Source organism: Nelumbo nucifera, chromosome 2 (genome assembly GCF_055504915.1).
Source record: "Nelumbo nucifera cultivar China Antique chromosome 2, China Antique-T2T, whole genome shotgun sequence".
NCBI classification, from domain to species: Eukaryota; Viridiplantae; Streptophyta; class Magnoliopsida; order Proteales; family Nelumbonaceae; genus Nelumbo; species Nelumbo nucifera.
This window is the reverse complement of record NC_142650.1, coordinates 109,524,589-109,549,490: the sequence shown is the minus strand read 5'-3', so window position 1 is coordinate 109,549,490 and position 24,902 is coordinate 109,524,589. Positions and strand designations below refer to the sequence as shown.

The following is a 24,902-nucleotide window of genomic DNA, read 5'->3' as shown; positions in this document are numbered from 1 at the left end:
ATTGAGAAGTTCCGTGGTAGCATTAGTTTCAGTATTTGGCAAGTCAAGATGCATGCCATTTTGTCCTAGTACTTTGTCTTTTAGGAATGGAGGATGATGCAGGTAAAGAATCAGGTTGTGTCTAGATTTCAGGTTCTAAAGGTTGACTCTCTAGGTTAGGTTGTATGTCATCTTGTAATGCAGTGGAAGGGTTAGTAAAAGGAATAGGATCGCTAGAAGGAATAGGATCTAGAGTGCAATTTTCAATATAAGAAATAGGATCATCAAATGGTAAAGGCAATGGAACATCAAGAGGTTTAGGATTAGAATCAGCAAATGGAAAAGTTGTTTCATGAAAAATTACATCTCTGGATGTAAAAATCTAATGAGTAGAAAGGTCATATAACTTGTAAGCCTTTGGTCCAGGTTCAAAGCCAATGAAAATGCATTTAAGGGCTCTTTAATCAAATTTGTCTTTGTGAGGTCTTGTATTGGTTGCAAAACACAAAGAACCAAAATATTTTAAATTGTCATAGTTTGGAAGAGTGTTATATCAAAGCTCATAAGGTGTTTTCCACTGCAAAACAGAAGAAGGCAGCCTATTCACTATAAATGTAACCATAAGCAATGCATGACTCCAAAATTTTCTAGGTAGGTGTGCTTCATATAACAAGGATCTAGCAATTTGAAGGAGTTGTCTGTGTTTTCTCTCCACAACACCATTCTGTTGTGGAGTGTAAACACAACTTCTCTGGTGTAAGATGCCTAATTCACTAAGAAATGTTTGAAACTCATGATTTAAGAATTCTGAACCATTGTCTGACCTGAGAATTTTGACTCTTGTAGAAAATTGGTATTCCACTATTCGAATGAACCTGATAAGAATGGTAACTGTCTGGATTTATGTGCCATAAAACAGTCCATGTGGCCCTTCTATAATCATCTACTATTGTGAGCATAAAGTGTGCTCCAACAATAGATGGATGCTTATAAGGACCCCACAGATCAACATGCAAAATATCAAAGATATGGGAAGTTTGAATGGAGCTAGTTGGAAAAGGAAGTCTGGTTTGTTTAGATTGAGGACAGATTTGACAAGATGGAAAAATATCTAATTTTGTTTGAGCCATAAAATGCAAATGTTTCAAAGTTTTAACAGAAGCATGACCTAATCTTTTATGCCAAAGGAATCAATACAAGGAGTATTCAGCTTTGGCACAGCATGTGCATTAGCTTTATTACATAAATGAGTTGTTTCAATGGAAAAACTAGACTTATCAAGTACATACAAGGTTCCTATCAATCTTCCAACAGCTATCTTCTTCTCAGTCCTCAAGTCCTGCAACAAGCAATGTGCAGGTAAAATATAACTTTAATGTTAGAAGTTTTAGAAAGTTTACTTATTGACAGGAGGTTAAAAGTAAAACTAGGTAGGTACAAGACATCTTTCAATGTTAAAGAAGAATGTAAATGGACAACTTGACTAGTGGACTTGCGTTATTTATTCATTTTTGGGGCTTTGGATATTTGGAGGAGTGCTGAATGTTGATGCTGTAACTGCTGCAATCCTTGGATTATCAATCCTCCTCATAACTGGGGTTGTCACATGGTTTGCTGCACTCATTGCAATGGCAGGCTATCTCAACAAATATGGTCTAGTATCTTGGTTCAGCCAGACTGTTGTTAAGGTCAGTTTTATTTTCCATCCTTACAAGGATAAGATGTTTGCTTGTTTTTTTTTAATCACACCTGTACTTTGTGTTTTTATTGATAGATGTGGGATGTTAAATGTTATGTAATTAGGTAAATGAGTTATGCTCCTCAATGTTCCTGTGCAATTATCCAACTTCCAAATAATGCAAATCTGTAGTTTGAAAAGGTGCTTGAGGCTTACACTTCAATGCCTAGAAGGGAGACATAATACCAAAGGCCTGTCTCATATAAGCTATATACCACACACCTTTAGTGAAACTCAATGTAGTCTTTCCTCAAACTTTTTTACACTGACACAATATGCCTATCATGGCTTCTCTTTTGGGATATAAATCTATAATTCGGTTGGAAATTTGAAATGTAAATTAGTTTTGTCTAAGGGGGTGTTCTTTCTTTGGATTTTGAGAGGGGGGAAAGTTGGTCATTGGGATTTTGGTTCCCATTGACCAAGAATACCATGTTCATTTTTCAGATTAATGTGGGGACCAAGGAAAGTTTATTTTCCTGGGTATTACTTACCTTTCCACCTAGGAGGAAAGTTGCTAACACTTGAATGGGACAAAAATGCCCCTTTTAATAATGGATTTTTATGACTAAAATGGTAATTACCTTATTTACTTGAGAAATAAAAGAACATGGACAAATGCACTTACCCAGGTAAGTGTTTCCCAGGAAAAACTTACCCAGGTAATTGCATTTACCCGGGTAACTTACAAAAAACAAACGGGGCCGAAGAAAGAGTGTTGGAGTTATAGCAAACCAAGCTTAGTGGTTTTAAAAATATGTATCTCTCTTCTAAGTGGTTTAGGATTCTATTAGGTGATGTTTGGTAATATTTTAGATGAAAAAGCTTATCATTCTTCTGTTCTCAGGAATCAGAGAACCAACGTTTTTTGTTTGTTTCAAGGGATCGGCAAAATTGAGGAAATGTTTCTTTTGAAATGTTACTGGACCTTGCCATAGTGTCCATTGAAGCTACATCAATGCTTATAAAAGAAATGCATCCCGACCTTTTACTGTCCAAGATGTTGGACCCATATTTATCCATACTAAATACTTCTTTTCCAAGATTAAATAGGAGGAAAATGCACCTCTACCATAGGGCATTAAATTTTGGTCCTCAGTCTAGCTTTCATCTTTGGAGATAATTTTGTTTTGAAGAGGCATAGAGTTGCTGATAAGAAAAAATTTTATACACTGAGATAGTACATCTAATCAATTCTTTCCTTATTTTCAGAGTATTGTACACGGACAAGCAATAACGACAGTTGCATGTGATATAGGATATATTTTGGATTAGCAATGTTTGTGATTTAGTTACTTTTATGTACTTAAACATGTAACTAAATCAACTTCTTTCTAACAGTTTGTAGGAGGACTCGGTCTGTCATGGCAGCTTTCGTTTGGCATTCTGGTTCTTCTCTACTTCTACTCTCACTACTTCTTTGCTAGTGGTGCTGCCCACATTGTAGCCATGTTCACAGCCTCCTTATCTGTGGCAAGTGCCCTGGGCACTCCACCACTCTTTGGGGCCATGGTGCTCTCATTCTTCTCCAACCTCATGGGTGGCCTCACTCACTATGGAATTGGCTCTGCCCTAGTTTTCTATGATGCCAACTATGTGCCACTGGCTAAATGGTGGGGCTACGGATTCCACATCTCCATTGTCAACATAATTATCTGGCTTGGGGTTGGAGGCGTCTGGTGGAAGTTATTTATCTAGACACTTCATGACCCTTTTTACCTGTTTCTCGGAATGTGAAAGTTAATTGTGTTTTATGAGAAGGGATGGATGAATTCTATTCAGTGGAGATGATAGAATGCCTTTGTATAGCAAGCAATCAGGCCACCATTGTCCTCCCACCGTCCTCTCTCTCTCTCTCTCTCTCCATACAGAGGCGGAGGCACATTCATATACACTGCTATGCAACCTAAGATAGTACTCGTTCATTTTTCTATTCATTCACTAGTCTAGTACTCTATCTGGTGATCACAGGAATGCACAACATTTTCACTAGATGGTACTTTTCAACACATTTCTACATGCGAACCTTGGCTTTGCTTGAACTTGGTTTCATTAGATCCAAGGTCAGCTCATTAGGTAACCTTAATTATTACTTTTTTTAAGAAAAAAGATCAAAGGGTTACACTGTCAGCAAAAAAATATAGGTCTTAGGTCCTTTTGGTGGGGATCCAAAATGGTTTTCATCCTCAGTACTCTCACCACAGAACTCACATTTTGGGGCTTCGATTTGTGCATATGCAGGGGTTATGTTAATCTTTTCTCTATCAAAATCGGAATGGGAATGGTTTATTCCCATAATCTGTTTGATTGAGATTAAAATAAAAATGAAAGTTAGAATTAGTTGGAATGGAATTTCATTCCCAAGTGAGAGGGGGGAGAATGATCATTCCCTCAAATGTGAGAATACTATTCCATCAGGAATGGGAATGGGATTCCAATTCCGTTCAACAGTTGGAATCAGAATGACCTCTATTCCCGCAAAGCAGGGCCCTAAGAATTTTAGTTGTAAGAAAAAGGGGAATTTGCCACAAACCACCCTGCCAAATTCGTTGTCAAGTAAAATAACCATAACTTATTTGTAGGGGTGCTCACAGTTCGGTTAGGCTTATTTTTAAAACTGAAACGGGGTTATTGGTTTTTGAAAAACCGGTAACTGAAACCAAACCAAAGCCGATCGGTTAACCGGTTGACTGGTTCGGTTTGTCAGTTTTTTACTATTTGCAATATATATTATAAATAAATATATAAATATATAATAAAACACTAAAAATATATATAAAATATTATATTTTAAATAATAAATAGTATACTATATATTATAAATATATCTATATATTTATATAATGCATATTTATTAATTTATAATGTATAGAAAATAATATATATATATATATAAAGTTACCATCTTTTTCAAAAAATAATATACATAAAAATACATAAAATATATATAAATATATGTATACCAGTAGGTTCGGTTAACTATCAATTTTCTATTTTGGTTAATCGAAACCGAACCTATACCTTCGGTTTTTTTAAAATACCAAATCGACTAGTTCAGTTACCAAATTTTTTGTTCGGTTTTTGAGTTTTTCTTGCTCACCCCTACTTATTTGATGTCATACCAGTTGACTCTATTCTTGATATGCACACAATGAGGTTCCACAAGACCACAACCTTTTCCTTCTTACCTTTGTTGGGGAGGCAGCGAGAAAGTAGATTTCATTGCAACTCCACAGTGAAGTCTAAGTGAGAACGCAACACCTCAGTTGAAAAAACCCCCCTAATCTAATCTAGTCAAAGTATGTGTTTGATTCCGTTTATGTTTATTGAATAAAATGTTTGTACTTTATTTGTTGGTAAAATAAAGAAATGCAATAATTACAGCCATTTAAAACAACTAGGCACCACTAGGCTCCACATCAGTGTAACAGTGAAAAAATGCCTAGCCGTTTGTAGAAGCTTTAAAAAGTAACTTCCACAAATGGCTGGCATGCACAAAAACCAAAGTTCACTTTTTTTCATTTTCGATGCATGTAGAAGAGCAAGAGAGAGAAAAAGCTGAAGTGGTGCCTATGTGGCACAATCAATAAGTGTTTATTGGATAAAAGTAAATGGAACCAAACACCCTCAAAATCTACGACTTTTACCATCAAGCTGAATTGAACCAAGATAAGTTGGTCCATTGCTCTAGGTTGGTTATTGAAACAAACTGACCAAACCAACTAAATTAAATTGTTTGTTAATAAAAGAAGAAAAAAAAAACATATCAACCACCTGGTTCCATAGAGATTCAATTTAGAAAAAATAATAGTGAAAATAGTTTTGAGAGAGATTTAGTATATGTTTGGTTCCTTTGGCATTTATAGAGAGGTCATTTATTACTTTAAACGTTTATTTATACCATCTTACTTAATATGTTTTTCACTTTAAACTTTTTTTTGATTTTTTTTTGTTTGGTTAGGCATTACTTTAAATGTTTTTTTTGCTTTCCACCTCATATTAACACTCATAAAAACATGTTGCATCAACATTTTGTTTTAAGAAATGAAGGGGCATTAGGGGAAATGAAAATATGATGTTTCTCCAAATACCCCATGCACAAAAATCAAAGCATTTAAGTTTCTAGTGTTTATTGCATATGAAACCATTGTTTGGTTTCACCATTTATCAAATAAACACTAAGAAATTGAAATGCTTTAATTTTTGTGCATGAAGCATTTGAGAAAACATCAAATTTTGATTTCTCCTAACACCCCAGTATTTCTTGAAATGAAATGCTAATGTGGCATGCTTTTATGGGTGTTAATCTGAGGTAGAAAACAAAAACTATTTAAAGTAATACCAAACCAAATAAAAAAGCAAAAAACATTTAAAGTAAGATAGTACAAATAATCATTTAAAGTAATAAATGGCCTCTCTTTAAAGTAATAAATGCCTCGGCAAAAGAAAATGGAAATTGCGCTTTTGGTTGCATTTTAAGAAATTCTGAAGTTTTAATGGCCAAAATGGGCTCTATTGGTTGTATAATAATCATTGATGCTAAAATGTGGGCCGCTCTGAAAGCCCACAGGAAAAGGCGGGTTTAGGTTCAACCAACCCATTTTTCTTCAAATAGATTATTCACAAGTTGATAAGTTAGGTTGAGCTCAACCCTGCTCAAACCCATTAAGATATAATTCCTTTTTCATACAGAAAACTTTTTAATTACCCTTTCCACAATAGGGTTGATCAGCCATGAGGATCTAATACATCCCAAAATTTCTGCAAAGGAATCTACTTCCCTATCCTCCATATTAATCCCCGCAATATAACTCTTTTCCATATTCACTTTTAAGTTTGCAATCTTATTAATAATATATCAAAAATTCCAAATTTCTTACAAATTGGTCACTCTCACCATCACATAATCTAGATGACTCTAAAGATATCAACTAAGCTCGTATGATAGTTTGATTCTTTGGATTTGCCATGTATTGAGATCTCATCAACAACCCCCTTCCCAATTCCTCAAAAGAAAAGTATTTGTTTCAATTTGCATTGGAGACTGGAGAGCCAAGATGAATCAGATTGTAACCAGGACTAAGTTACAAATTAGGAAATCAGACTATTAAATTCCCAACTTTGGAGTGATGATGATAGAGAACCACTCCATAATATATGAGTTAACAATCTTCAAGACAGCAAAGAACCCAGGAACAATAAATAAATTACAGGCTTTGGCAGTTGTTTCAAGGACCTGGCGACCATCAACTCCAATAACTTGAACCTAGCCACACCCCTAGACGACATAGGTGACCCGAAATGCAGTCACAAGAGAAACAAGGGAACACATGGAACTCCCAAGTCCCATCCAATTGGACACAATCAGCACCAAGTCCAACCTCTCCAACAAAGGCAAGTTTTTTGGTGTTCATTACAACTTAGTTCATTATTCTTGACTTCAACATCCACAGGTTAAAGGGGTTGAATTTGAATCGAATCAAGCAATATCCGAATTCGATTTGATATTTAACAGATATTGAAAATTAATATTCAAATTCGATTAAATATTTGAATATTCGAATTCAAATTCAAATATGATCGATTAATTAATATAGGTAATTAATAAAAAGAATAATACCTTATATAAAATATTTAAATATTTTATATATTATATATAAGAATTAAATAACCGGTTGAATTCTAATATCTATCGAATTGAATTGGGTCATATCCGAATTCGATTTGATTATGTTAAATCTCAAATTTGAAATTGGATTTTTAAATACCGTTGACACCAATGTCCTCTGCATTGTACCACTAGTTAACAACACCGAAAGGGAGCGAAGTACCAGTGCATCACCTTTTTTTATCAAGATCATCTTCTCCTTTTCTTCTCCTTCTCTGCTTCAGGAAGAAGAACAACAGCCCTTCCAATCCCTGAACATAAACAATTAACCTTGGAAGAATAAGAATAACAACAACAAGACCATTCTTCTCAAACACAAACTTTGCTGCACCTATGTGGACCTCTCAGAGCAATGGGAAGATCAAAAGGCAACCATGCATAGTACAACCAACCCACCATCACCGTTGTAGAGTTTCTTTGACATCTTGGGTGAGACATCAAGCTCCATTCTTCACCACCAAATAAGAATGAAAAATGAAGACAAACTTTTCTCACTTCTCAATGTGAAGAAATCAATATTTGTGGGCAGAAACATAAAAACAATTTAAGAAACATTATTGTATATATTACCTTCTTAGAATTTATTCGTGGTTGGCTGGAAAGCGAATACAAATTATATTTGAAATAGAAATTTACATTGTATCAAATTATATTCGTGGTTGGCTGGAAAGACTGCCAAACAGTTATATTGTATGATCAAATTCAAAAACATGGAAATTTACATTCAAGTGATTTCATATTTGAAATGGATAAAGAAATTTAAGTCAAAGGTCCTGTATGTTGTTGTAGGATTGATTAGAAAAGATAAATGAAAAAATATTAGAGAACTAAAACAATATTTTATATCACATTTGCTTCAAAGTTGCTTAGAATTTCCATTCAATTATGGATTCCTCAGATGATGGTTGATTTTCCTGTTCTCGGACTGAGATCTAAGTAACAAAAAATACCCACTTTATTTCGGCATTAATCTCAACGAATACCAAAAGAAAATGTGTTGTCATCATCATCATCTAAGTATTATCCCAACTATATATTTTCAGAAAAAAATTACAGAAAATCTTCTAAAAAACAATTAGGCATAGCTCTAATGTCTCAAATTTGCAGATAAAAAAACAATATAAGAACTATTGTTATTAATGAAGGGCATGGCCAACAAGTAAAAGAAATGTGGAAAATCACATAAAGCGAAGCATCTCTCTAATCTTATCTATTCATCACATTAAATAAATCAAGTGCAACAAATAAGAGGTATTATTGTTAAAAATGTAAATGGCTAAAAATGCAGAAATTTGCGATCTATTGGAATGCATCACTTCAAAAATAGTTAAAAAAGCAGGAAATTGTAAGCTATCTGGCATCTCTCTAATCTTATTTGTTCATCACATTAAACAAAATAGGTGCAAGAAATGAGAAGAACTATTTTTTTATTAACAATAGAAATGACAAAAAATGTAGGAAAGAAAAAGTAGAAAAGTGTAGAAAAATTGGGCATCTGTTGTGGAGCAACGAATTCATACCTTCAAGGTGGAAGTTGGGAGTTGGGACATTGAGATTCATTCTCAAAAATGCTCAATGGCTGCTATAAGACCACACAAGTGGAAGTGTCAAACACATAACCAAAATAAAACTATAATAGTATAATTCCAAATTCCAAAGAAGAGTACTGATTCATTCTCCCTCAAACATATTTTCTAAGTCAGCAGAATCAAATAATAGAGGTTCCTCATTATCATATACTATCCAATCTTCTGTAATTTCAATGCATTCAACCTCAATAGGGTCATAGATCTGAACTTTCTTCCTACAACTTAGTCACAAGTAATCATATAAAGCATGTAACAACATAAGCAATGGGCTAGTAACTAGTGTTTAGTTAACCAACAAACTAATAATTAACTGGATTAAATGAATAATAAAATGAACAATAAAATGCATACTAATCCTTCAAATAAAGGTTATAGTGAATATATACTAGGTCATTGAGCATTTGGTGTTCTAACCCATTCCTTCTCTTTTTATGTATCTGTTCAAAAATTCTCCAATCACGTAGACATCCAAATGAACTATAAGTTTGGCTAAGAATCCGTACTGCAATTTTTTTAAGAAGTGGAATACTACAACCATACCTCATCCACCAATCACCTTTAAGCAACAAAATAAAAGTCAATTAATTTAACTAATAAAAATAAGAAACCAAATGGAAGCAATGATCATGTCAAAATCACTAGTAGCATTCCCAAAATCACTATGACCTAGGGGTGCTAGTTGGACTAGATTTGATCCAATCCAATGCGAATCCATTACAAATGGACCAGGTCCATTCCAATCCAATGAATATTTTCTATCATTATAAATGGTAACAGAAATTTTTTATATTTATTGTTACCATTTCTCTTATTTTCTATCAAACCAAACATGGATTGTGGTTTCTTGTTTTATGTATTTCTTACAACTACCTAGCCTTCTATCTAGCTATTGTTTTCAATTTACAGGATTTTCTAGTAGAAAGAAACATGGTTGTGGCTCAGTGCAAATCTAGGCTTTTTAGTCCCATAAATATACTTAGGGGCAATTTTAGTTATTTGCTGCCAAAGATAGTGGGAATGAAACATTTAGGGTTGTAAACAAATTGAATTGAAATCCTACTCTCAAATCCCATGTAGTAAAATTCAACTGTGGTAGAACTCACAGTTCAATTGTGTAGAAAAACCCCCAACTTTTTTGCTACCTCAAGTAAGCTCAATGAATCATAAGCTAGACAACCATCTCTTATTTGAGATCCACTTTTTTGTTGAAATTACAGCATAAATATTTTGGGATACCTTGGTTTGCATTGTTTGTCATCGGATGTCTTAAATCGAGGCATGCAGTGACACAACCAAGTCCACCTCTATAAAGATTCAAAATAACAAAATGGTCATCCCATTTAGCAAAGATAATGATCTTAGGTAAGGGTGAGTTAGTCAATTAGCTATACCATAAGTGTAGTTTAAGAAATTCTCCCTATATTTTATCATCCATTTGATAGTTAGGGTTAAAAAGTGGACGTTATGGTTCTAACTTTATCTTGGTGTTGTGATTTAAGAGTGTTCAATGACTGATGGTTGCAACAACATCGATGGTTGCAGAGATGGCTCGACTAGAGTTTTGAGTTGTCAATTCGAAGGAATAGGGAAGAAGAGGAAACAACAAAAGGGGGGGGGGGAGTATTGGATTTTAATCTCTAATAAGAATAAATCCAATGGGTTTGATTGGTCAATTACATAAGAAATTACACCTGCACACTTGTTTTAGAAAACAACTCTTCTCTTACAAAAACCAGTTTTGAACTTGTCCCACATTAGAAAATTACAAGTTTTGTTTTGAGTTTTTTAATAGGATCTAATTTACTTTCCTTAGATATAGTAGAAGAGAGTATGGAGGCTTGCTACCACACAATGTGCGCGCACGTGTGTGCGGCGCAATGTGAGTGCTTTAGAGGTGCACTTTGCTCATACTGTGCGTGTGTGGCTCACGAAGGGCAGCTTTGGCCTTTTGGTGTGATGCTAACTGTTGATGTGATCAACCGTCACAATTTGATCGGGGGTGATCAAGAGACACAATTCAAAATTAATAGACATTAACTATTAACTACCTTTTATACATTCACAACTGTTCAAGGTGTCTTTCTCTGAACCAGCACCTACCTTTTCTTCATAACTCTTCAAAAACTATTTGAATCTGAATCAGACTTTTCACACACAACTTCGAAATTCACACACTCTCTCTCTCGGTCCAGTATGCTATAGTCTCACAAAAGGTTTCTTCGGAGATTCTTCAACTTTATTGGTTGTAGATTCTCGCCCAAGGCTCTGTTGTATCTTGGGAATAGATTTGCCTGTAACCCAACAACAAACTCAATGAAAATTAAGTGGGGGCAAATATCGTTCTATAGACAATGTCTTCAAACGCACATCAGAGCTTCTCCTCCAAGTTTCAATGACCCCATATCCCAACAGATAGTCCATGTAGATAATGTTAGAGTTCTAACATGTTCTTTGTGCAACATTTTCTTTGCGCAATTGTCGTTGGTGGACAATGGAACAAGGGAGAGATGAAAGCGGAGGAGGCAGGGTCAGAACGAGAGAATGAAAGGGAGGAGAGTGCATCAAATACAAACAAAATAGATTAGGCCTAGGTGGGTATTCAAATTTTAACAATTAATAATTTATCCATTTGGTTAGAAACTTCCATTAAATATAAACTCCACATTGCTCAGCGTTTTCATCCTGTTTCACATCCTTTTATTGGGTTGCCGGAATTTTCCACCCATCAGGTATCCTCCTTTAAAGTTTAAACTATACTTGATTTTAGTTTTATTTTGGTCCTTATGTTTCTCACATTCTCTCCCCATGAAAATTGTTGGCTGACAACCATCCAATGAAGTTCGAACATACAAAGCACCAAATCGTGTTTAGTGATTCAAACCCAAAGGGATGCATTGTTTGATGACCTCTACAATAACATCATTCCCAATAGAGCAAGCAACATTGCTAAAAACTCGTTCAGCCCCACTCGTGCTTGTGACTTTCTCTTTGACTTCGGTTTCACCAATGCTCGAATGATTACGGTGGTTTTCAAGAATCAACGCAATGCATCACCCTTCCTTTTGAATCCTAAGAAAGGTGAGAGATGTCAAGATCAACAAGGGATTGACAATGTAACACCTTAAGGTTGAAGGATTCTGGATATTCTTACCATCAACCGCTGTGAGCTTCATTCCTTCTTTTCTTCATTGAACTTATCCTTCCCACCATCCACTTCTCTCTCCTTCAAGGTCAACACTAGTAGGTGGCATCAACTTCATTAGAATCAATACAAACGCCCATTCAATCATGAAAACAAGAAACAAGAGAGACCCATATCAAGCAGGATGAAGTGAACTAATTGCTCTACTCACATTCGTGTTTGATCTATAATGGCATTCCATGATTACTTTTGATCACCATTTTGTGCCATCGGACTTAATTTGTTTCTACCAGTTATCTTCTATTCTATGATTCATTGTTGCATCTATATCTGGTTCCTTCTTCGAACTTCACCTAACAAGGCTCTAGCTCTAAATCCCACATTTCTCCAATAATCTTCAGATCTTAATGCACATCCCATACTCAGGTTTTGCTATTAGAGGTCCTTGCTTCGTTGATTGCTTCCTTATATACCACATCCAACCATTCATTTCTTCTGTTGCTTGTCTTTTCTCTACAACTACAAATTGAATTGGTTTGAACATATTAGCTTGAGTAATCTACTGCTCTTCTTCCATTTGGGCCCATTTATAATTTATCCCATTGAGGCATGAGGCATCTTAATTTTGGCCTATAGAGATAGAGGCCATGCTTATTACGACAATGTGGCCCATGGACACCCATTTCAGCTTAATAAAACACATAAATGGAAGTCCATTAAGGCATTGTTTGTTTTTGGCCCATAGTGGCCCATCTTTGTTAAGCCTATTAAGGCACTTTGTTGCTCAGTGACCCATTTCACTACAAAAGAAAGGGGAAGCCCATTGAGGTGATTTTTGGCTCATATTGGCCTATCTTCGATTTCACCCATGGTCTTTATTGGCCATTGGGTTATTTTCATATTAGCCCCATGTGGCCCATTCTTGTATTGGTTCAATAAGCCAACCTATAGTGGCATTTTTGGTTGCCCCATGAGGTCTATTATTGGTCCCGATTTTGGCTCATTCTTAGTCAAGCCCATGTTGGCCACCAACAACATTCATCATCAAAACATGGAATCTCTCCTTTTGTAGGAGAAACAAGATCCTTGCCACATCATCATCATAGCAGATTTTGAGCATTGGCCAGGTCAACATCACAATAGAATTGGAGCATTTTGGATACATCATGAAATTGCAACGCTCTCTTTTTTATCAAATACATGAAGATCTTTGATCCCCAAGTGTTTAAAGGGGTGTATTAGGGAATGAAATAAGATTGAGTGGTTGAATTGTTTAGATAAGATAAAGATGAGAGGAAATGGTTTAGATAAGAGTTAAGATACAATGTTTTGAGTTGGAATAGCATCCAATCGCTTGTTGGGAATATTTGCTCACATATCATGGGGAGATGTTCCCAATGCATGGCGGGATTCCCAGTGTATAGAGTTTTTGCTTAAAAGAATTCCCTGTCTCATTTATACTATGCCAATATTGAATAAATTATTACATACTCCTTTTCAAGCTATGTTGATATTTGTTCTCTTGTTATATCTCCCTTGCATCAAATATCAAATACTTGACAAAATCTATGGTGCATTTGCTGCATGGTGCAAGGTTCATGACTTATTAAACATCAAACTATACATTGTTAAGGCTGAGAATACACTTTGTGAAGTGTGAAACAATGAAAAGTAAGGTGTACTTAACATGATTAATTGAGATCTAGATTTAATGCAAAACTAATATCAATGAATACAACATAGTTTAACTCTAAATATTCTGAAGAGAGAATAAGAGAATCAATGGATTTGTCCTCAATTTGCTAAGTTAAACATCTATAACTTACAATTGGATGTAATAGGGTTGGCAAGAGGGGAGGTGAGGGGACCTGAACCTCCTTCCCTCTCATTTCACATGCATGTAGTTGTTTATTTTCAAATTAAATTATTAAGGGTTCAACTATGATATGGAAAAGATATGATATCCGAAAAACAATTGACCAATAAATTGGAATCATAAGCATGGTAGCGATAAGGTATTATTTATCAAAATTCATGGGTGGGTTTTGATTGGTCAAAACTCTTTCCATATCATATCTTTTCTGCATCATAGATTTTCCCAATTATTAAAGATATATGAAGTCAAATTAAAAATCTTTTTAGGTGTTAATTTTCTTTCATAAATGTTGGAAGTGTTAGAATCCATCTTATGGATGGATAAACCATGTTAGATGACTGAGCAAAATTTTAAAAATTTTCTAACCCTTCTGGGAACTAATTTCCTGGTGTTTTGAAAAATTGCAGTTTTTTGGATCGATCCTTTACTAAATCGGACCAGATTTGGAACCAAATTAAAAGGGGAAACTATATCTGATATGGATACTATAAGCACAAATCCCAAGGTGAAAGTTCACACCCAAATCGGTCTTAAAACTAGCCTCAATTGAAGATGGCTTAGTGTATAGTGAAGTTGGTTTAGAAACATTGTTTTTTTCTAAAATAGATATCCAACTTGCTAAAATCGAATGGGGTAAGTGAGCCTAATCTTCCTCAACATTTTTTTTTTTCAAAAACTAGAAGAAAAAATGATAAAAAAATCAGTTCTTGAAAGCCTAGGTCAAATTAGGATTTCTTGGAAGACAAGAGAGAAGAAGAAAGAGCAAGAGTATCAATACTCCTAGCCTAATTCGCCCTCTTCTCTTTTATCTCCTTATGAAGCACTCTCCTAATCTAATTAGGAGATTATCCAAATTTGATTTAGATCTGGACTTTATTAAGAGATAAGCCTTATCCTCTTAAGAGGATAGGTGCTCCATACCTAATACCAAATCCAAATTCGACCTAAAGCACATTGTCTTGTGACAACAAAATTAATCTTATTAATTTTGGGCCTTAGGCCCATTTACTTCAAAGGCTAACGACCCAAGGTATTGCATGGCCACTTTAGGCTTGATATTGTATGGCATGAAACCCCACAATGATTTCAAACAAGCCCTTATGGGTTCATCTTAACATCTGAAAGAGGCGATGCCGAATTCACTACTCAGGGCAATGAACCCCTAACTCAGTCAACAATGGTCCACTTTGGGCCCAACATTTACACCAAAATGATCTTTGAATTCAACCACCCTATAAAGACCCAAGGATAATGTACTCATATAAGACAAATCCCATCAAGTAATCAGTCATGTGATGGTTTCTTACACTTAAATTTTTTACCTGTATTGATTTAAATACTACCCGATAGGGAAGGACCTCTCCTCTGGCTACAAGGTGCAGTGCCACACTCTCTACTTAGATGGATCCTGGAATTAAAACTTTTGCAAACATTTTTCATAAAATAGTAGTATATACCATACACACACAACCACACTCATTTTGCAAAACCATATTTCAATCATAAGTGAAATCCACTATTGGCGGTTTAGGTTTCCATCAGAGTGAGTGATTCTTAGGTTGTCCCAACATACCCAAGTATTTGACCCTTAATGGATCTAATTGTTTGGCATTATAAAAAATAGCTCACTCCAACACCTATTGCAGTACCATAATCAAGCCTGAGGTTATATATAATTTTCCAGTTTTGCTCATCTATCTCCAAGGTCTAGGGCATAATTGAAAATTGGTCCGGGATCAATGCTTTTGATAAATACTCACTAGTTGTGCTTGGGGTTTAACTCTAACAACTGAGACAAGCTACTCTAACTCCTTGGCAGCACACTAGTGTCAACCTTGTTAGGATAAACTCCTTAAGTCTATCCAATGGATGAGAATATTGTAAACTAACATGAGTCTCTTAAGTATCCAGTTTAAGGGGTAATACACAAAAACATACCAATATCAACACGTAACAACAATGTACTTTACCCATTTACAAATAAATGTTTATCTACATCTTTCTGATTGGAGCTAAGTGCATACATTGTCTAATAATCAAATCCATTACTACTCTAATAACAACCTTTTATATCTTTATTATTTCTAATAATTATAAATATCTCTCTCTTTCCTCTTAAATGTCTCTTAATACATTTTGGTTCTCTATAATAAAGATGGAGTATAAATTTAATGTATTTGGGTCAGGTTCAGGGCCAAATCTTCTTGTGATTCTAATGAATTTTGCACCATTGCTTGTATTGCTAGAAATCATCATGGTTAGCTCCTTGACTTGAAAGTATGTGCTTTAGAGAGTACTACAATCAATCTTGCTAAAGTGTGGGTTGCATGGGAAGCCCATAATATTGCACTCAACTTCTAGGAATCAACCAATCTTCATCAAGGGATATTCAAAGTTAGTCATTGACCATTTAAGGAAGTAGGTGGATCAGCCATGGAAACTGAATACTATGATCAATGAGTGCCTATTCCTTAGTATTCTTTTGGATCATGGCTATTCCTTAGTGCCAAAACTTAAGGCTCAATTTGAAAAGAGTACATATAAAAATGTGTACAATGCAAAGCCTTGTGTACAATATTTCTAAACCTTGTATTTGCACTGTATACATCTATATTTGTACTACTACATCTTTTTAAGGGTAAATTAGAAAGACCCCCTTATACTATGGGGTTGGTGACAATTACCTCCTAAACTTTTACTTTGCAACAAATACCAGCTAATTGTTATGTTAGATGATAAATGTATTAAATTACCAAAATATCCACATGAACTTTTCTTATTAATTTCCCTGCCTTTTTCTATTAAACCCCAATTAACCCAAAAAAAACTCTTTTCCTTCAAAAGAAACCAACTAAAACAACAAGAGCCATTTTATTGGCATAGAAAAACAAGTTTCTTTAAATTCTTGTTTTATTCCACTAACATGAATATCTTTCTTCATTTTAAAATATAATTTTTTCCACTCCTTTCTCCAATAAATCAAGAAAAACCAAATTGAACATTAAATTTATATTTATAGAAAGAAACCTTTATCATTTCATCTAAACACTGAATCCAGGCAAAATTTTACAAAGATCTATTGGAGCAACCAAGAGACTTCCATATTATATTTAGAAAACTAAATGAATCGTAAAATTGTTCAAATAAATGAGAAAATAGTAGTTTGGGGATTTAAAAAAATTTAAACGTTTGACTTAAAATCTTTTTTATAGTTAATTGTGGAATGGAGGGAGGTATTTAGAGCAAAGTAAAAGATCATGTTCATTATTGCAAATGAAAATCTAGGGAAGTAATTGCCACTGACCTAATAGTACAGGGGGTCCTTATAATTTATCCTTCTTTTTAACTCCATGCATCGGTTTACTTGCTAGTTAATAACAATTAACAAATGCAAAACAAACCAAACGAATGGCCTACTCTTGCCACCTGAAACAAGCTAAGGACAGCATGGCTTACTCATGCCACCTGTCAGTCTCAAATCTTCATTGCTGGAGTCTCTTCATCCTTATGCTGTCTTTGGGATGAAAAAAACTTCCTTTTTCAGATGTTGAAGGCATTCCTGTTATCAGCAAAAGCTAATGTGAGCCATGAGCGCCTTACCGAATTTTTTGTTGAGATTTCGACAGTTGTAGAAGCTTAACGTATCTTATAATGCGCATGTTAGTAGATGGTTCTATATAATATAAAGAGTAAATCTCTTAAATTATCTGTACTGTTTAGCAAATTGATACGTGGTACTCTTACTATTTAGCTATTGTTTTGTGGTACTTTTAAGTTTTTGACAATTGCTTAGTTCTACCCCTGTCGTTAATATCTGTTAATGTTTCATCGAAATTCACACACGTGACACTGCATGATGTATACTTTTTTTTCAAAACTCAATTTTGCCCTTTGTCTCTCTCCCTATTTCTTTATTACCCTCTCCCCGGCTGTAGCTATAGTGAACTACTCTGCAACCATTCCACTCCCTATTTTTCCTCTGCCATCGCCACCACTGTCACCGTCTGTATCTCATCACTTTCGTCAATGACTTCTTCAAATTTTCAAAGTAAAACAGAAAAAAGGGAAAGAGATGCTGGTTCATCAAAACCCTAACCTTTCAAATTCAGAAACTCCACTCATTGCAGAAGTCTTTGCAATGGGTTGGAGGATTGTTTTTTCGGTTCGTTATTGAAGATCCTCACGTACGTGAGACTTTTGCAGTCACTATATTAGTTCCGGGAGTTCTCTAGAAAACCGATTGTTGAAACTTCCCACCGTAGCACAGGTATGGGGGCAGCTTTCCTACGAGACTGTTACTGGAAACATTGAAATCTTCGAGATTTGAATTCCAGCCTAAATCCAAAGATAGAGTCCAGGAAAAAAACTATTGTTGAAGAGCTTCAGTTGTACAAGCCTTAGGTTCGAAGATAAAATCTCTATGCACCCAGATGCGCCGATCCCTGCCAAGCAACACAGTAAGATCGAAAGATCACAGCCATATGGTTTCAATTGTACCAGTCATCAAGCAGAATAGTGTAATCTCCATCTAGGGTCCCAAAAGGCATCGAAAAGATCACGACGGAAAGATCAGAACTATAACAATGACCGTTTATAATAAAGCCTCCATAACCACCGACGGCTCTCTGGAAATTGAGCGAAGGGAATTAGAAAAAACTCCCAATCTAATCCTTAACGTGAAACTGGTAAGTCCAGTTATAATCCATAGGGATAGGACAATTTGTTCCCAAAACACCATAATGCCAAGAATTACGACGTTGCTGAACATCGTCCCAATCAAATTCTTGCAGATGATTCTTTTGTTTACTTGCTACTTTATGTTGATGATATGCTTATTGCAGTAAGAGAAATATTTGAGATAAAGAGATTAAAAACACAGTTGAGTGGTAAATTTGAAATGAAAGATTTGGGTGCAGCAAAGGAAATTCTTGGCATGGAGATTCAGAGGGACCGAAAAGTAGGAAAACTGTATTTGACACAATAGAAGCATGTTGAAAAGATCTTAGAGCGCTTTGGCATGAAAGATGCTAAACCAGTAAGTACTCCTATTGCAGCCCACTTCAGACTTTCAGCAAACTTGTCACCACAGACAGATGAAGAAGAAAAATATATGTCACATGTCCCCTACTCCAATGCAGTTGGAAGTATTATTTATGCCATGATTTGCACACGACCTGACATTTCACATGCAATTTGTATGGTGAGCAGATATATGTCATGTCCTAACAAGACACATTGGCAGGCAGTGAACTGGATTCTCGGATACTTGAAAGGTACATCAGATACTTGTTTGGAGTTTGGGAGGAGTAGTGACAGTTTGATGAGTTATGTTGATTCAAATTATGCTTGTGATCTTGATAGGAGAAGATCACTCATAGGTTATGTATTTTCTATTGGTGGTTGTGCTGTTAGTTGAAAAGCTACTTTATAATCTACAGTTGCTTTATCTACTATAGAAGTTGAGTATATGGCAGTGACCGAAACAGTTAAAGAAGCTATTTGGTTGAGAGGTTTGTTTGGTGAACTCAATTTGGATTCAAAGGTGATTGTTGTTTGTTGTGATAGCCAGAGTGCTATTCATCTGACTAAGGATCAAATGTACCATGAAGGATGACACACATTGATGTGAGGTACCATTTTGTTCGTGATGTTTTAGAACAAGGAATATCATTGTGAAGAAAATTAGTACCACAAATAACCCAGCTGATATGTTAACAAAGCCTCTTCCTATGGCTAAGTTCAAGCATTACTTAGACTTGATTGGTGTTTGTAGCATTTGAGTTTGCCCATTGGGGCTTTTGTTGGAGAAGGTGGAAGGAGATTAATATTCTGTGATGCTTGAGAGAATTCAAGACAAGGTGGAGATTTTTGTGCCTTGAATTCTTTGTGGTGACCCGCTTCGTGAATCCACTCCAAATTAATTTGAGAAAAACCCAAAGGCAATTTCATAGTGGTTTGTGGTGGATGCGTAAGCCCGTAGCCCACCACAAATCACCATTGGGGGTGTGGGTGCAGAGCCCCCATGATGGTATGGACCTGGCCCATATTCATCTTATAGGTCTGAATCAAATACGAAGATTCATGTATTTTTTGGGGGTTTTCTCTCTTGTGTACAGAAGGCGGAGTCTTGAGAGATATTGGGTGTACTTTGGGGCTTAGGGTTTTCTGTGAGAGCACAACTCTGTTTTTCTTCTCCATTACCTACTACGTAATGGATTTCTATTCCTCTTTCGCTCGTGGAAGTAGGCTATAAGCCGAACCACGTAAATTTGTTTATTCTTTGTGTTTACTTTCTCTTTATCTCTATTTTATTTTCATTTGATTGCCATTTCAATTATGTTTTCTTGGGTTTCTCTGTACCATGATATGTTAGTATGACTGGTTTCAAGTTGATTAAGAATTCTTATTCAGATGTATTTAATATTAGAAAAGCTTCACAAAAGTGTCATCAAAGAGTATAAATAAATAAGAGATCAAAGTAATCTTACAAAATAATTTCAGTAAAGAGGTATAATTAAATAGGAGAAATCAATGCTATACCGAACAACTAAAGAATTGAAACATTACTACCTTCCCACACGGCCACAGCCATCCTTCAGGCTTGTACGTGCTAAAAGGTTTCAATATGCGATTTGTATACAAGTCTTTAGTATGTTATAAAGCAGTTTCCATGGGCTTAACTTGAATTTCCTAAGTTCTCCCTATCAAATGGATTAAAACTAAAGAAATTAGCAAAAACCTCACTCTCAAGGAATTCTATAATTAAGTCAAATTAACAATCGTCTAAAAATAATCCACTTTAATTTGAGCAAATTAATCAAGCAATAAACATATTCTATCACTAAAGAATGGTTATGAACCTAGCTCCATAAAATAGGTCGATCCTGCATTATTACAAGCCATGGACAACTTATAAACAGTCTCACCAAGACTCCAATAGTTCTATCAAATGCAATATATGTAAACTTGGATTCGAATTCCATGTATAGAAGAATATTCTTTGATTTGATATTCCTGTGAAGCAAGTGTCAATTGTAATTCTCATGAAGGTAAACTAGTCCTTGGTAGCTCCTATAGCAATGTATTCCACCTTAAATAAATTCTGATTTACATATCAATTTTTTTTGAACTATCTCTTTGTATTAACTCATATATTAAGAGAATCAAATCTTTGAAACAGATAAATCTCAAACATTACATCAAGCTCTTATGCCTAAGATATGCTAATGTCTTGATCTTTACCTTCGAAGATTTACAGACATACTTTCAATGTTTAACTTCATTATAGCACTGAATTCACTACTACCCAGCTTAATTATGTGAACTCTGCTAAAAATTACCCAATAGCATATTATACAATTCTCATCTATTCCCTGATAAAATCTTGTTAGGTTAATAGGATTTATGACAATAAATAAAGTGAAATGTGAAATGGCCTAAGAGGATTTATGGAGCCAACCCCATATATATGGTTGGGTTAAGGCTTAGTTGAGTTGAGTTTGTAGATAATATTGTATGTTACTTTTGAATATATAGTAAGAACTTAGCTAATGAATATAAGGTATGGACAAATTGTGTCTATGAAGTCCTACATAAGCAAATAACTAAACTTCTACAATAAAACATAGTGCATCTCAAATGGTCTTTTACAGCTAAAAGGCTAGGTTATAAAAGGACTCAAGCAGATCCAAATTTCTACCAGCAAGTTTGCAACCAAATTTGTAGGTGACTTGAACCTCCCCTACACATCTTCCAACCAAGAGCCAAAGTCAACTAGAGAAGGCTTCATAAAAACCCCTATTTGAGAGGGGAACATAAACATAGACCTTTTAGTTACCTCTTAACAGTGGGGCAACCAAAGCAGAAGAAAAATATACAAGTTATAGTTCAAACTTCCATTTTACAAAACATTTTGATTTAACCAAGAATGCCTAATTTTAGGCCATCCAGATGAAAATCTTCTTTTACTGCAATACATACCTCATGAGGTCGGTCATGCATTGATTACAAATAAGAAAAAACAATTTTCCTTGTTGTCACATCAAAGTTGGAAGAATATCCACAACTTGGTTGCTCACTCTACATGTGCCATGTGCCAAGAATCATAAATTGGTCATGCTACACAATAAAAGAGACACAAAGAGCAAAGAATAACTCTATTGGTTGTTCATAGATGTCACAAATTTAACTATACTAAAATCTTGAATATGCCATTATTATGTGCTTGTGCAACGTACTTGTTGTGGTTCCATCTCATTTGCAGCTCAAACTTGTAAAGTTACTTGATGACTTCCAAATTCTAAGTGGCCCTCAGAAAATCTGCAAGTTTCAATAGGACTGACCATGATATCAAAAACACAACAAGAAAATATGAATAGAAAGAAAGTGTGCAATAAAACAATAATTATTGCTACTATCATATGATTCCTTAACCCAATATTGGTTCAAGTTGGTTATCCAATGTATTTGAAAGGAGAGGATATAAACCATAATCTTTGGAAATTTTTTCACAAAGTGGCCACTCTTAGGCTTGAACCATGCATGTCTCATGCTTCTCAACTTTAGATTTGACTATTACAGGAAATGATGATCCCTACATGATTCTTCAGATGTACAAGAGAAAATTTGCATCTCACCTGAATGAATATTTTTGGTTTAAACATAAATTTGAAATGCCTAATTAAGGAAAATTCTAAAACTGAGATCCAAGTAAAAGATATTTGTAAAGATATACAAATATTAGGAATAGTCAAATTTGTACAACAACACAAACTTTTATGCAGAGGCTAGAAAAACAATGAGGATTTGGAACTTTTAAAATTATAAAGAGGGAAAATGAAAATGGGTAAAAAGAAGCTAATCAATAAAATTAGATGATACTCACAAGTTGAATAAATTTCTAACACCATATTTGCCTATGGCGCAATCATGCTTTTCAAGCAGTCGAAAAAGCTGAATATTCTTCTATTTTTATCTGTTCAAACATTCATAAATTAGTGCATTAATTGGATATAAACAAACTTATATATCTGTTTGGATTTAGTCAAAGTCTCTTTATGCAAATAGACACTACAATAGTCTCTCATTTAATCGACAGCTACAAGCACAAAGACTTTTTATGTGTATTTATGACACCAACATAGGCCCCTATATGTGATTGCCTTGTTGAACAACTCTATTTCTTCTTGTTAATAATAGTTTGTAGTCCTTTTATTTTGTTACAATGCTTAAAAGAAAGAAAAACATAAGTCCAAATGCATCATCAAAATCAGAATAAGAAGGCTAAACAGAAAATCTAGTTGATTATACAATATAATATAAACAAATTTCACAAACCCCCCTAAACATTCAAATTCCAACAAGGGACCCCTCTTCATTAAGTTGAGTGACAAAGAAGTTAACTTACCAAAATACCATTTCTGAAACTTCTATAAAATGGAAAATATAACAAAAAACCCAAGAAAATTTTATAAAAACCTAGAATAGCAACAAACACAACATGCAATTAATATCAACTAAACCAATAAGGAAGGGAAATTTGAAAAAAAAAATGCTAAACTGAACACCAACACTTATTTTAGAAAATCCATGAACAAAGGGTACTTTGGAGATTTAAAAATATCTAAATAGTCTTATGATGAGAATCCTTGTCATTTAATTGATGAGATTACAAATAGAGGGGATCTTTCTCGAAATTTGAAAGTTGAGAAGGGTAATTCCTACCACCCCAAAAGTATAGTGTACTAATCTATAATTTACCCTAAATTTTATTTAACTCATTAATTTGTGGCCGAGTTAGGATCAAGTCTCAACAACTAGTCACAACAACCTCAAATCTGCTTTCTTGGGTTTCTCTACACCATGATATGTTAGTATGACTGCTTTCAAGTTGATTAAGAATTCTTATTCAGTTGTTTTTAATATTAGAAAAGTTTCACAAAAATGTATTCTATACCGTAAAACTAAAGAATTGAAACATTACTACCTTCCCACACCCATCCTTCAGGCTTGTACGTGCTAAAAGTTTTCATTATGTGATTTGTATGCAAGCCTTTAGTATGTTATAAAGCAGTTTCCATGGGCCTAACTTGAATTACCATAGTTTTCCCTATCAAATGGATTAAAACTAAAGCAATTAGCAAGAACTTCACTCTTAAGGAATTGTATAAATAAGTCATATTAAAAATCGTCTAAAAATAATCCACTTTAATTTAAGCAAATTGATCAAGCAACAAACATATTTTATCACTATAGAATGGTTATGGACCTAATTCCATAAAACAAGCTGATCATGCTTTATTACAAGCCATGGGCAACTTATAAATAGTCTCGCCAAAACACCTATAGTTCTATCAAATGCAATATATGTATGCTTGGATTCGAATTCCATGTATAGAAGAATATTCTTTGATTTGTTATTCCTGTGAAGCAAGTGTCAATTGTAATTCTCATGAGGGTAAACTAGCCCTTGGGTAGTTCCTATAGCAATGTTCTCCACCTTAAATAAAATCTAATTTACATATCAATTTTTTTTGAACTATCTCTTTGTATAAACTCATATATTAGGAGAATCAAATCTTTGGGACAGAAAAATCTCAAACATTTAATCAGGCTCTTATGCCAAAGATAGGCTAATGTCTTGATCTTTGCCTTCAAAGATTTACAGACATACCTTCAATGTTTAACTTCATTATAGCACTGTTTTCACTACTACCCAGCTTAATTATGTGAACTCTGCTAAAAATTACCCAATAGCATACTCTACCTTTCTCATCTATTTCCATGATCAAATCTTGTTGGGTTAATAGGATTTATGACAATAAAGAAAGTGAAATGGCTTAAGAGGATTTATGGAGCCAACCCCATATATACGGTTCGGATAAGGCTTAATTGAGGTGAGTTTGTAGATA

At 34.6% G+C, this 24,902-nt stretch overlaps 1 pseudogene; it reads left to right on the top strand.

Annotated features, from left to right (window-relative positions):
* The first annotated feature begins 1,238 nt into the window (after positions 1–1,238).
* Positions 1,239–3,415, top strand: LOC148802779 (dicarboxylate transporter 1, chloroplastic pseudogene; annotated as a pseudogene).
* The last annotated feature ends 21,487 nt before the right edge of the window (positions 3,416–24,902 follow it).